The following is a 15,254-nucleotide window of genomic DNA, read 5'->3' on the forward strand; positions in this document are numbered from 1 at the left end:
CCTTTGACCCCTCTTATTCCAGCTACAACATTCTCATTATAACAAATATCTACACTAATTACATCACCATGGTTACAGCAATTATCACCTGTATCAAAAGAGCCAGGTGTGTAGCTGAACATCATTTCATGTCTGATACGGGTGTTAGCTTTTTTATCTATCACATTTGAGGTCTTGGTATCCTCTGTCAGTCTATGACACTGTTTCTCAACCTTTTTACCCTTGCATACCCTTAAAATAAATTACATGTCTCATGGAACCCCTGCACAAAAGAATATACACACACACATATATATGGTTGTTGTATTTTTTTGATAACATAACAGGTTAGATAGGATGATGTCTATATTACAATACTACAATAGGTGCAGGAGTGGCTGTGTGGTAAGTAGCTTGCTAACCAACCACATGGTTCCGGGTTCAATCCCACTGCGTGGCATCTTGGGCAAGTGTCTTCTGCTATAGCCCCGGGCCAACCAATGCCTTGTGAGTGGATTTAGTAGACGGAAACTGAAAGAAGCCTGTCGTATAGATGTATATATATATATATATATATATATATATGTGTGTGTATTTGTGTTTGTTCCCCTGGCATTGCTTGACAACTGATGCTGGTGTGTTTATGTCCCCATCACTTAGCGGTTCGGCAAAAAGAGACCGATAGAATAAGTACTGGGCTTACAAAGAAGAAGTCCCGGGGTCGAGTTGCTCGACTAAAGACGGTGCTCCAGCATGGCCGCAGTCAAATGACTGAAACAAGTAAAAGAGTAAACCAATAATATGTTGTGCATTTATATTAATATTACGATCATGAAATTAGAATTAGCTTATCTCACTCTTTCTTGCAGAACGCCTAGGAACCTTTTGCAGAACCCTAGGGTTCCAGGAAACCCCAGTTGAGAAATGCTCTATGAGGTACTCCAAAGAGTCTACTGTTGTATACTCTTGTGCCTCTTGCACATCTAAAGTCTTGGTACTTTGTTGTTACCTAGAGATTCTATTGCCTTTTAGGAGTTCTTGGACTGAGTACACAATTTCAAGCACCTAACTTACTCCTTACATAGTGCAACTCAGTGATTTTATGAAACATACACACGCATAAATGTCTGCATGTGCGAGAATGAATATATCTATATTGGATTGGTGCATAATTATTGCGGCTTTTTCTCAACAAATTTTATTCAACAAAAACAATAACAATATCTAAAGAAAACATCTTTAAATGACGGTCTGACCGTCTGCCAAGCAAATGGGAAGCAGTCATTGAAGTAAATGGTGAATATGCTCCAGAATAATCATTTAAAGGTGTTTTTGTTACATGTTGTTATTGTTTTTGTTGAATAAAATTTGTTGAAAAAGGCCACAATAATTATGCACCAACCCAATAAATATATATATATATATATATATATATATATATACACACAATATACAAAAAGTGTGAAATATAATTTAATAAAATTAATAAATTTCACCTAGTAGTTTTTTCGGTATGGAACAGACCATATTTGGTAAGAATTATATTAATTATAATAAAGGGTTAATTGCAACAAGTTGCTCAAAACCACATACCGAAAATATTAGAAATAGCAGCCAAATAGATCACTATTTCTACTACTAGTAAAAAAGTCTCCACAAACAAACAGAATTTGCAACCCATATATGGTAAAGAGAAAGAAAATAACGAAATCCCAGCCTATTGGATTAATTATAGACGAAATCTTTTCTGGATTAGAACCAAAAGTTCATTTCCTTGTATATATATATATATATATATATATATATATATATATATATATATATATTGTATAAAGGATTGTAGGTAAGGCCAAAACAATGCAAAGTAAGTGCAAGGTAAATTACAAGAAAACAAAAATGTGAATTAATGTAGACTTACTTTGCATTCAATATTTCAGGGTTATGACCCCATCTTCAAGAAAATAAGCAAACATTACCAAATTTCTTGAAAATGAGGTCATAACCCTGAAATATTGAATGCAAAGTAAGTCTACATCTATTCACATTTTTGCTTTCTTGTGATTTACCTTGCATTTACTTCGCATTGTTTTGTGTGATCTTGAGTTGTTTTGGCCTTACCTACAATCTTTTATACAATATATTCTACACAATGCTTCACAGTAATTATTCCATTATAATATATCTATACATACATACATATATATATATATATATCCTTTTATTCTTTTCTTTTATCTGTTTCGGTATTTGACTGCAGCCATGCTGGAGCACTGCCTTTAGTCAAAGAAATCAACCCAGGACTTATTCTTTGTAAGACTAGTACTTATTTTATCAGTCGCTTTTACCAAACCACAAAGTTACACGGGATGTAAACACACCAACATTGGTTGTCAAGAAATAGTGGGGACACACGCACACACATATATATATGGCACGCTTCTTTCTGTAACCATCTATGAAATCCACTCACAAGGCTTTGGTTGGCCTGAGGCTATAGTAGAGGACACTTGCCCAAGGTGCCACACAGTGGGACTGAACCTGGAACTGTGTGGTAGGGAAGCAAGCTTCTTACCCCATAGCCATGCCAGCACCTATGTATGCACACACACACACACAGATAAAATTGAAGGTACAACAATTGGTGGTAGGCTGTTGCCCTGATGAGTGCAAAGTTGTAGTTTTGATTCCCAGACCAGCAGAACATTGCGTTCTTGAGCAAAACACTTCATGTTGCTCCAGTCCACTTGGCTGCAACTGGATAACCCTGTCACAGACTGGCATTCTGCTCAAGGGGAGACGGTAGCCCACCTTCTGAGCCAGTGGGGTGTGGAATCACTGGAAAACAACAAAAGTGTGGTCTGGTGGTCGAGACAGTGACACAGTTGATAAAATCATAGGGAGGGAGGTGGTAAGGGGGAAAAGCAAGGATAAATGGAAAAAAGAAAAAAACAAGTAAAAAAACTAATAATAATAATAATAATATAATAATAATAATAAAAAACTCAGGCACAATCAAAAAAGCTTATTAGTAGACCAGATGCAAACAGGGAAGATGATTTAACTTCATGCTTGCTATAAGGAATGGTAAATTGGGGTAGTGGTGGTGGTGGTGGTGGTATATGGTTGGCATGGAGATAAAAGCAGCAAGTTATGGCACAAAATACTAGTTTCTGTTACTGGAAATACTGGAGGAAGTTGGCATGGAATCAGGGATTTCTCTTTGAAGACATTGCAAAGCATTCTAAGGAAGAAAATCACCATGCAAAAAAATGGCAAAAACAAAGGAAAAGATTGTTTGTTGCTGATGGTGTTGTTGTGGAAATGATGGTTTGTGGTTTCTAAGGAAATTCCGTGAAACATGTAAAAGTGGCAGTTTCTAATTTCTTCTTTTGTTGTTGTTGTTTTCTAAATATTTCTCTTCGTTTTTATTGAAATAGAGAATCACTTTCCGTTGATTTCAGTTTGTTTCAAAGGTGAAATGTTATTGTGTCAATTACTCCAAACACACACACGTGCACAGTAGTGTAGTAATGATTATAGCTAATACAAGAGAGTATGCAATGTGTGTGTGTGTGTATGTATATATATATGTATATATATATATATATATATATATATATATATATATATATATACACTTTTTTATTGAATCTGCAAAAACATCCAAAACCGGCTGACATATGGAAACATGAAACTCTGAGTAACAGTTTTGTGATGTCTTTGCAGCTTTAATGAAAAAGCATATTACTCTACCTTTAGTATTTGAGTACTATTTTTTCCATCTTATTTTATATTTCTCGGATATATATATATATATATATATATATATATATATATACCTTATTTTATATTCCTCAGGTGTATATATATATGGAGAAGACAAGTTGTCAAAATATTTAAGAGAATTTTATTCAAACAACTTTTCTCAATTTTTAATTAAACTGTTGAGCTTTATGGGACTTCTTTCCATAAATTCACCACACATCATATACAAGTACTACTTTCATATCTTCAGAAATTTATGCCTGTAAACTACCACCAAAATATGAAGAATCAACGTTAGAAATCTTTTTTGGAAACCTCCAAAGTAAAGGATGAATCTACATTCAACCTTTTTACACTTAAAAATATATATATATATATACACACACACATGCACACACACACGCGTATATATGTGTGCGTATTATATATATATACACACACACACACACAGAGATTTACATGCTCCTATACATATACACACACCTACATCTATACATGTATATATACACACAGTTTACAGTAGATGAGGCATTTGAATCCTACATGCAATGATACAACTAATATACACACACACATATATAAAATACTTGGACATTTACAAACATTAATTCCATAAGAACTCCTTTATTTTCTCTTCCCCCACCTATAACAAGAGATCCCCTCTGCGGTCGACTGACCTGCTAGACACAGCAGACAGATCATACTTAATCATCTAAAAAAACAAAACAAAAAAAACAATAAAACACATTAGATAATGGATATTTTACAACTGAAGACCAAAAGTCAAGATGGTCATAGATGGAATGGCAGTGGGATCATAGGTCTACCTCATCAGAGCTAACCCCAGGCTAAACAACAGTAACAAATTAAATTATTGATTGCTTGTATTTCCCTATCAGTACAGCCCTGCTTTTAACAGCATTTTGCTGGCTCTTCTACCATAATTTTAATTGGCACCATGAGGAGGAGAAGAGAGGAGAGACAGACAGCTGACAGCAACAACAAGTGTTTCATTATCTCAAACACTCATGGTGGCAAGCAGGCAGAACCATTAGCATGCTGTCTTCCCATTCTGAGTTCAAATTCCACTGAGGTCGACTTTACCTTTTATCCTTTCGGGGGTGATAAATTAAGTACCAGTTGTGTACTGGGGTCGATCTAATCGACTGGCCCACTCCCCCAAATTTCAGGAGTTGTGCCTAGAGCAGAAATAATTATCTCAAACACTCGATGGTGTGTCCAGTTAAAGTGTGTCTTGTTTGCAATTCCATGGTTTTTGGTTCATGTTCCAACATGACCACAGTCTGGCTGAAACACATAAAAGATATACACACACACACACACAAACCTCTTCACCACATGGCTACAATAATGAAACATGTCTCTTTTATAGCTGCTTTCTCTCTTCACCAATCCACAGTTGTTTAAACAAGTCACATCTTCATCATCATTATTCTTTTTCACATCCACTTTTCGATGCCTTCATGGGTCAACGTATTGAATCAGATGATTTTCTATGGCTGGATGCTCTTCCTGCTGCCAATCCTCATCTCTTTCCAATCAAGGCAGTATCTCTCCAAGGCCAGACATGTTTTCATGGAAGATTGGTAACTGTGACACTCATTCACAACTATTACACAATATCAAGACAAGGAGAGACAAACACACACACATGCGTGTACACTCACATATAACTGGTACTCTATCAGTGACAACGATGAATGTTTCGGTTGATCTGGTCAACGGAACAGCCTGCTTGTGAAATTAATGTGCAAGTGGTCGAGTACTCCACAAATGTGTGTACCCTTCATGCGGTTCTCAGTGAGATTCAACACGGCACAGAATGTAACAAGGTTGGGCTTCTGAAATACAGGTGTTACACATTTTTGGTAGCTGAGCAGACTGGAACAACAAGAAATGAAGTGTCTTGCTCAAGGATACAGCACACACATACATACATACATACAGGTATGCAATCCTTTATCCAGAACCTTTGGGAACAGTTGTGTTCTGAATTTTGGATTTTTTCGGATTTCAGAACAAAAGCCAGCTACACCAGATTGTAAACTAGACATCAAAACAAACATCCTACTACAATAACAAGCAGATGCAATACATACTCACATACACACGTACTCACATGCATACATACTCACAATCAGTGGGGAAAATAAATATTCATAGATTGATATACTAGTAAATGAAATAGTGAGATAATTAACCCTTTTTGTTACCAACCTGGCTGAAACCAGCTCTGGCTCTGTAGTACAAATATTTTGTTTTCATAAGTTTTGAATTAAAATCTTCCACCAAACCTTAGTCACAATTTATGTTCCTAACACTAGCTGAACGATAACTAAGTTATTCAACTAAATTCTTTGTTATATTTAAAGCAATTGAATCACAGCATCTCAAAATAAATACAGCAAAGAAAGGGTTAAGATCACAAATAACAAAATACATATATTAAGATAATTTAAAACAAGAATCCACGATCCAAAAGTACAGGTATACACATTACCATAATATTTGTGTAGATAGATGCATAAGTATTTGCACTAATTTGAATAAAGAAAGACTACAAATGGTATTATAGTTTATTTATATGCGAGAGCCAAAAATTGGTTCAAACTAGGCTAAATGTAAAGTTGCAGTTAAGTTGTAGAACAGGGTTTGTCAGTGTCACCAATGTCATCATCAGGCAAACCTCTGAGGATGGGGGCCAGGAATGGGATTCTCAAGTGATGAAGTAGCACTATGAGAGAGGACATTTTTTTAAAGACTTCTTCAAGATTCATCTGTCTCATTAGCACAGATTTCTGTCTAAGAAATGTCTCCTTAACCCTTTCATTACGGTATAAATTTTGAGATGCTCTGTTTTTCTTTCAATTACTTTAAATATAATAAAGAATTTAGTAAAGTAACTTAGTTATCATTCAGCTAGTATTAGGAACATAAATTGTGACTAAGGTTTGGTGGAAGATTTTAATTCAAAACTTATGAAAACAAAACATTTGTACTACAGAGCCAGATTGGTATCAAAAGGGTTAAGAATATCATGGTAACTTTGACCCTTTTGGTACCATATTTCTTTTGGGATGCTCAGTGTTTCTTTCAATTGATTTTAAATACAACAAAGAATTTAGTAAAATAACTTAGTTATCATTAAACTAGTGTTGGGAACATAAATTGTGACTAAGGTTTGGTGGAAGATTTTAATTCAAAACTTATGCAAACAAGACATGTGTACTCGGAGCCAGAGGCGGTTTCAGCTGGGTTGGTAACAAAAAGGGTTAATTGAGTAAACTCCCATAATCTGTTGTTCACCGATAAATGCATGTTGTTCAAGACCAGCTATTAACTGATCACAAATTTTCACCTTATCATCTATAGCGATTTTTTTTCACCTGCATTCTCTATGGCCTCATCACTACTGTCTTCATATTTAACGCCATTTCAGCAATTTCTCCATCACTCCATACACCACAGCTGCATCTTTGCCAATTTCTAGCATTTCTTCCATGTCTGCTTCTTCTGGATCATTTATACTTCCGCATGATAAACTTTTAGCGCAAGTTACGAGTTTTGATATCTTCTCATTAGTGTCACGAAACGCTCCAAATTCGTTATCTATAGGATTCTTTTCATCAAACATCGTTATTGGCCAAACTCCATGCCAGCCATTAGTTACTGTTGGTGGCACGCTGTGCAGGTGGCACGTAAAAAGCACCCACTACACTTGTGGAGTGGTTGGCATTAGGAAGGGCATCCAGCTGTAAAAACTCTGCCAGATCAGACTGGAGCCTGGTGCAGCCCCTGGCTTCCCAGACCCCAGTCGAACCGTCCAACCCGTCCTAGTGCAGAAAACGGACGTTAAACGATGATGATGATGATGATTCCAAGCATCCACAACAGCGAACTCTTTCAGATAGTCTTGCATTCTTGTTTGTTGACCGCATCAAGGCACAACAGCTCATAAAATTATAGTTACTCTTAATGGAGCCTAAAATCCATTTTCATCAGATACGATCTTGGCAGATTCGTTTATGTAAATTTCTGCAGAAGCTTTTTCACCACAGATTTTCAGATATTTTACACCATGACACTTCTTGAATTTCTGCGGCCAACCTTCTCTTAATATGGACACTCTCCTTCAATGTTACAATTCTTTATGATATATTCTAGCTTGTTTCATGACCAACAAACCAACCAATGGCATATGTTCCCTTCTCCATTCTCAAATCCATTCTATCACCACACAGTCAAAATCTTCATTTTTAGCCCTATGTAGTGTTTTCCTATTTTTCATTAGTCTGTGTTCATCACTCTCCCTATAAAACTTCAGTAATCTGTCTTTCTGTTTCTTTGAGTCATCACCATCATCATTGTTCGACCGTGGTCGAGACAATGGAATTTACCATGCTACACCAGACTTCATGGTCCATCATGGTATTACGGAGGTCCTGTTGCTGGATGCCTGTATCCCTGGAGATTACATCAGGGTAGGAGAGTGTACTCCCTCTGGTATTGCGAGTAGATGGCTTCCAGAGGAGAAGAGTAGAAATTACCTCTTTTTCAGCTCTACAACAATGTCCAGCAAACTGGACTCTCCTACCTTTCACAAGAGATGACACAGGTGGTAGTTTCCCATATATTTGCATTTTGGTTGGATGGCGCTTCCACGAGAGATTTTGAGCTCTCATAAGGAGGCGAGTGTAGGTTCCATCCAACCGCCTCTCAAGCTTCTTTGATAACGTCCAGGTTTCTGAGCCATAGAGTAGAATTGAGTCATACTGTGCTAGTTCCAACACCATATTCTTCAGTGAGTCACTGCACAGACACACTCTTCTCTCTCTCTTTCTCTCTCTCTCTTTCTCTCTCTCTCTCTCTCTCTCTCTCTCTCTCTCTCTCTCTCTCTCTCTCTCTCTCTCTCTCTTCTCTCTCTCTCTCTCTCTCTCTCTCTCTCTCTCTCTTTCTCTCTCCCCTCATGCATTATAGGTTTCTGTTGTAACTCCACTTTCTGCATTACTGATAACGATGTTTCCTTTTCTTTTTCTCACTGGTACCTGCAATTCTTTTTCACATTTTCAAGGTAAATTATCTCCATAGTGACAAGAAACAACACAAAAACAGCAAATTGATGTCTTCTCTCTAAAAGTGCTGAACCACACCTGACACCTGGCGGTAAGTGGTGACCATCCTGCTAAGCGTTGCCACATCATACTTGAGTGAGTCGGGTACGTTGGTCAGTTGTTTGCACACCAAACGACCCGTTATGACACACTTCACCCTCCACAAGAAAGTTCGGTCTTTGGGGCTCTCTGGGTAAAGGATTGTGTACCTGTATATATATATATATATATATATATATATATATATATATACACACACACACACATATACATATATGCACACACACACACACACACACTTATAAGCATCCACATATACTCACGCAGATGCATACACACACACACACAAACAAATAGGGGCTTCTTTCAGTTTCCATCTGCCAAACTAGCCACTTACAAGATTTTGGCCAGCCTGGGGCAGAGTATTTTTACTATTTTTATATTCTGCAAATATTTTTAAGAACTAATAAAAAAGGAGAGATTTTTCAATATTTTATAAAAGTTTAAACTACTCGAAGAGTTTCTGAAGACTAAAAGACAAATGATGCTCTGTATTTTCAGTAGACAATGTTTTATACATTGCCAATGTTGTTTAACTCCAAATTAGTCCTGAATAAGCTGACTTATGATCAAAAGCATTCCAGACATGACCATCTTGTCTTTTAGTTATTGCATGCACTGGACTGTGTTATCCCAAAGTGACCTTTCCTTTAAGAATATCAGATGTTACTTTTACTCTCTTTTCTCTCTTTTATTTATTTCAGTCATTTGACTGCGGCCATGCTGGAGCACCGCCTTTAGTCGAGCAAATTGACCCCGGGACTTATTCTTTGTAAGCCCAGTACTTATTCTATCGGTCTCTTTTGCCGAACCGCTAAGTGACGGGGACGTAAACACACCAGCATCGGTTGTCAAGCAATGCTAGGGGGACAAACACAGACACAGAAACACACACACATACATATATATATACATATATACGACGAGCTTCTTTCAGTTTCCGTCTACCAAATCCACTCACAAGGATTTGGTCGGCCTGAGGCTATAGCAGAAGACACTTGCTCAAGATGCCACGCAGTGGGACTGAACCCTAAACCACGTGGTTGAGAAAGATTTTGGCTGTTATTTCTAGCATTACTTCAAGTAGTCCTACAGAATGTTTCATCATCATCAATCCCAGTCCTAAGACTCCTGTGGCCAGTTACCCAGTCTTTATAATGTATGAGTGACCAGGGTCACATCATTCCCCTGGACAGAATGCTAGTCCCTTGCAGGGTGGCTCATTTGCAATTGAGTGGACTGGAGCAATGGGAAACAGTGTTTTCCTCAATAACACAATGCATCAGCCAGTTCAAGGATTGAAATCATGACCTTACAATTGTGAGTGCAACAACCTAACCACTCAGCCAACCAAACTGGCAATGGTTCTAATAATACTGAATAAACCTTTGTTATCTCAGTCAAGATAAGATGTGATTTTAGCAAACTTTGGCTGCTATATCTAGCATTTAAGTGCCTCCTTACTGTTTTTGTTGTTCCATAATTGGTAAATGTCAACAAGTGGTGATGTTCACTTGGAGGATTTTTGAGACTAATGTCTTAAGAACTCTGAGAATTCTTCAGGAAATGTCAAAAGCAATTCAATACAAACAGACATTATTTTTGTTTTGTTCCACTCAAAACTTGTTCACTTTGAAAATGTAACAACACAATAAATATATTTAAAAAATATACCTAATCTATAAAATTCCAAAGTTTCTTGTTTTAAATTTCTAATTCCAGGAATTTAAAATTTAAATATGACATTTTGAATCTAAAATTTAAATGTAATATTTTGAATTTTAGAATTAAGAACCTAAAAATATAAAATGAATTGTTTGAAATTTAAAATTTAAATTTATTTCAATTTTGAATTTTAAGCTTTGTATTTACATTTCTAATGAATAAGCTTCATATTGTAATGAGAATGTGATTAAGTAACATTCATGCCTGCCTTGATGGAATTAACAATGGTAATTAAATGAAACGTTTTAAGAAGTTTCCATGTAGTCCATTCTTCTCAATATCATTTCTAATCTAAAACTGATTTCTTTTCAGTGAGCAAAGTACTCCTACAACTGACTCTGTCATCCCCAGTGTATTACAGGTATTTCTTCATATCCTACACTAATTTGCTGAATGTAACATATTCATGTGTTTGTTATACTTTAATATTTATTAGTTAAGTTGACAGAATTGTTACCAAAGCGGAAAAAAGTGCTTAGTGCTATTTCTTCCAACTTTATGTTCTGAGGTCGACTTTGCCTTTCATCATTTCAGGGTCGATAAAATAAGGACCCTCCCCTAAAATTGCTGGTCTTGTGCCAAAATTTGAAACCAAAATTAGCAAAGACGGAAATGGTTTTCAGTTGTGTTTGTTTGTTTGTCCGTGGACGAGATATCTCAAGAACCAATGGATGGATTCAGATGAAACTTTCAGGGATGTTTGGCCTCATGACTGGCATTAACTGATTAGATTTTGGGATCGATCCAGTACTGGACAAGCATTCTAGATTATTTGTTATATTTACAATCTTACGTTCACTTTCAAGACTTTTGCAACTATCTCCCTTTAGGCTGTTTCCAAAGTTTTCATTTCTTTATTAACTTTATTCGTGTTTCTATCGTAGTAGAAACTGATGGATACAAAAATCAAACTACATAAACAAACAGCAGCAAAACCATTTAGAAATTAAATAACACTAACATAGTTTTATAATATATATATTATGCATACATTTTAAGACTTTACAGTATACTTACATATACACATACATCTATATATCACGTGACTGACCAGACCATCAGATGTTGCTACACATCGCTGGTCACAATGCGTTCGCATTGTTTTAGTCTTCAAATGACGCCACCCCGCTGGCTAAGCGAGCAGGCCAACAGAAGAAAGAGTGAGAGAAAGAGTGGTGAAAGAGTACAGCAAGGATCACCACCCCCTGCCGGAGCCTCGTGGAGCTTTTAGGTGTTTTCGCTCAATAAACACTCACAACGCCCGGTCTAGGAATCGAAACCGCGATCCTATGACCGCGAGTCCGCTGCCCTAACCACTAGGCCATTGCGCTTCCACACATACATCTATATATCAATCTAAAACAGCAGGAATACTAAAGGAATGCCGGAATTTAAGAGAAGAGAAAAACCAAAAGATCTCATGCTATTCATTAAAAAATTCCTGAGTAGAACTTGATGTTATTACCTCTGCCTTTGAAACTATTTTGAATGGTGAATTTGTTAACTTTGGCTTGTATTAGATACTCTTTTACTTGTTTCAGTCATTTGACTGTGGCCATGCTGGAGCACTGCCTTTAATCGAGCAACTCGATCCTGGGACTTATTCTTTTGTAAGCCCAGTACTTATTTAATCGGTCTCTTTTGCCAAACTGCTAAGTAACGGGGACATAAACACACCAGCATCGATTGTCAAGCAATGCTAGGGGACAAACACAGGCACACACACACACTCATATATATATACATATATACGACGGGCTTCTTTCAGTTTCCGTCTACCAAATCCACTCACAGGGCATTGGTCGGCCCGAGGCTATAGTAGAAGACACTTGCCCAAGGTGCCACGCAGTGGGACTGCACCCGGAACCATGTAGTTGGTAAACAGGCTACTTACCACACAGCCACTACTGTTACTAAATTTTCTACAGCCACCTTCACCTCGCATGACTACCATTGGGATCAGTCAGGTACCAGACAAGGATTCTGGATTATTTTCCTGGTTTTTAACTTAATTGTTGTGAGTGGTCAGGTTCATTTTTAGTATTCTCATTAGTGAAAGCAGTCGAGTTTATTTCAGATATTCTCATTTTAAAAATCCTCTCTGGCTAATCATTGAGAGGACATTGGTGTTGCCTTGGTGGAGGTTTGTGCTCTTTGAGTGCTCTTGTTATTATTACTATTATTATTATTATTATCATCATACCAGGCAAAATGCTTAGTGGCATTTCGCTTGTCTTTACGTTCTGGGTTCAAATGATGCCAAGGTCAACTTTGCCTTTCATCCTTTTGGGGGTCGATAAAATAAGTACCAGTTGTGGACTGGGGCCAATGTAATTGACTTACCCCATCCCCTTAAACTTCAGGCCTTGTGCCTGTAGTAGAATGGATTTTTATTATTATTATTATTATTATTATTATTATTATTATTATTATTAGGGCAGCGAGCTGGCAGAATGGTTAGCATGCCAGGCAAAATTCTTAGCAACATTTCTTGTCTTTATGTTGTGAGTTCAAATTCCACCGAGGTCGACTTTGCCTTTCATTCTTTCGGGGTTGATAAATTAAGTACCAGTTGCATACTGGTGTCAATCTAATCAACTGGTCCCCTCCCCAAAACTTTCGGGCCTTGTGCCTAGAGTAGAAAAGAATATAATAAAAGTACTGGGGTCGAATTATTTAACCCACATTTTAACCTTGTGATTCTATTAAATTTGATGAGAGAAATATAAAGTATTGCTATGGTTGGAGTTAGCTTGCCCATAGCAACCTATATCTTTTCGAAACGGCTATAAGACTTTATACATGTTCCAGACTCTTTATGACTCATTTTACATTCGCTTTATCATCCACTTCATTGATTCAAATTCGAACATTCAGACTTCGCAAGTACATTTATGGACTTACATTTTTTATGTGTTTATAAATTTTTATATTTGTATGAATTTTTATAAATTTTTGTGTATATGTATGTATTTATAAATTCTTATAAATTTTTTATATATCATATAGATGAATGCATCTATGTATGTACTTTGTATACCATGGAGAATTTCGTTAATATGGATTGAATGAATACATCGACCTTTGAATTTTTCTCTTCTCTTTAATTTTATAAATATATATGTATCTATAATACAAATAAGAAAATGGAGAAACAATTTAGTTGGTTCATCAGCTTTAGGATATTAGAATGTTGCCTTATTTGTTCTCGTTTTGTTAAATAAATAAGGCAACATTCTAATATCCGAAAGCTGATAAACCAACTAAATTGTTTCTCCATTTTCTTACTTGTATTATAAATTAATGCTAAAATATTTCTTTACCTTCACCCATTTAATACCCAATTTGGATATTATACCAACAGTATATTTGATAAATATTATCCCTTAGTGGGTTTGATCCACACCCCTAACTTACTTGGTATTATATATATATATATATATATATATATATATCTTTTATCTTTTTCAAGCTGCTACAGTTTGAGAAAATTTTTGACTGCTGTTTCAGGAAGGTTCAGCAACTCAGTAGAAGCTTTTTCATTAGCTAACATTGTGTGTGTATGAATGTGTGGAGAGGAAGATTGTCATACTTTATCAAGCATCCTGAATGCATAGTGTGTGTGTGTGTGTGCAAGTGTAAAATATTTAAGCAGGGAGTGACCGTCTTAAAAATAACAACATAGAACCATATAATGTATATATTATACACAAATCACATAACATATATATAATGGTAGTAAATTGGAGGAATATGTTGGAATGGTTGTGCCAGCATGTTCCTCTGTTTACTGCCATTAGATGGTGTATTTCTGTGTTGATCTCAAAGCCTCCATCTGTAAAAATATCATTTTTGCTGAAGGAATAAAATTGTTGAAGTCACATTTTTTTCCATTTTTATAGAAAATTTACAGCAGGAGACCTATTTAATTTTTTTTTTTTAATTTATTTCATAATTGCATCATGAAAGAACCATTTTAACCATATTAAAAAAAATATATGCAAACTTTATTAAATTTGCTTTCCATTTATTTCTTGGTATCAAAATTCAAAATTTTCCTCAGACAAATTGTGTCATGGACCAATGGGATGAAAATTTCTGACACTTACAGAAAATTAAATGTAAAAGAATTTAAAAATTTCTTTCTGTGTGTTGTCTTAAATGTTTAAAATAGTTCTTCCATGATGTAATTCCTTCCGTTTTAAACACTCTCAGATCAACTCACTTGCCACACAAGTACAACTCTCAAGTTTGTTTTATTTTATTAAAATTTATTTTAAAAAGTTAAAAACTGACATTTGTGTAAATGTATTATGCATGTGTGTGTATATATGTAAGCAATAGGTGTATAACATTACAGATGCATACATGGGTGACTATATATTGGTGAGTAAATGTATGTATAATGTATTTCGAGTCCTTTTGTCCATTTTTGACATTGCTGCTAAGGCAATGATGTGTTTTTGTATGTCTGTATTTGATAGCATAAAAGACTCACGGATATATTGAACTAAGCCCAATTCCAGCCGTACAAATTGAGTTTTCCATTGCATTAACCCTTTCTGCATTCAAATTCCTCTGTCAAATATAATC

General features: G+C 35.9%; 1 protein-coding gene across 2 annotated transcripts in view; it reads right to left on the reverse strand.

Moving 5' to 3' along the window:
• The window catches only part of LOC115219631 (pleckstrin homology domain-containing family A member 2), an 87,435-nt gene that overhangs the window by 9,368 nt on the left and 62,813 nt on the right, over positions 1 to 15,254 (reverse strand). The window lies entirely within an intron of this gene.

The sequence above is a fragment of the Octopus sinensis genome, linkage group LG15 (assembly GCF_006345805.1).
Source record: "Octopus sinensis linkage group LG15, ASM634580v1, whole genome shotgun sequence".
Lineage (NCBI taxonomy): Eukaryota > Metazoa > Mollusca > Cephalopoda > Octopoda > Octopodidae > Octopus > Octopus sinensis.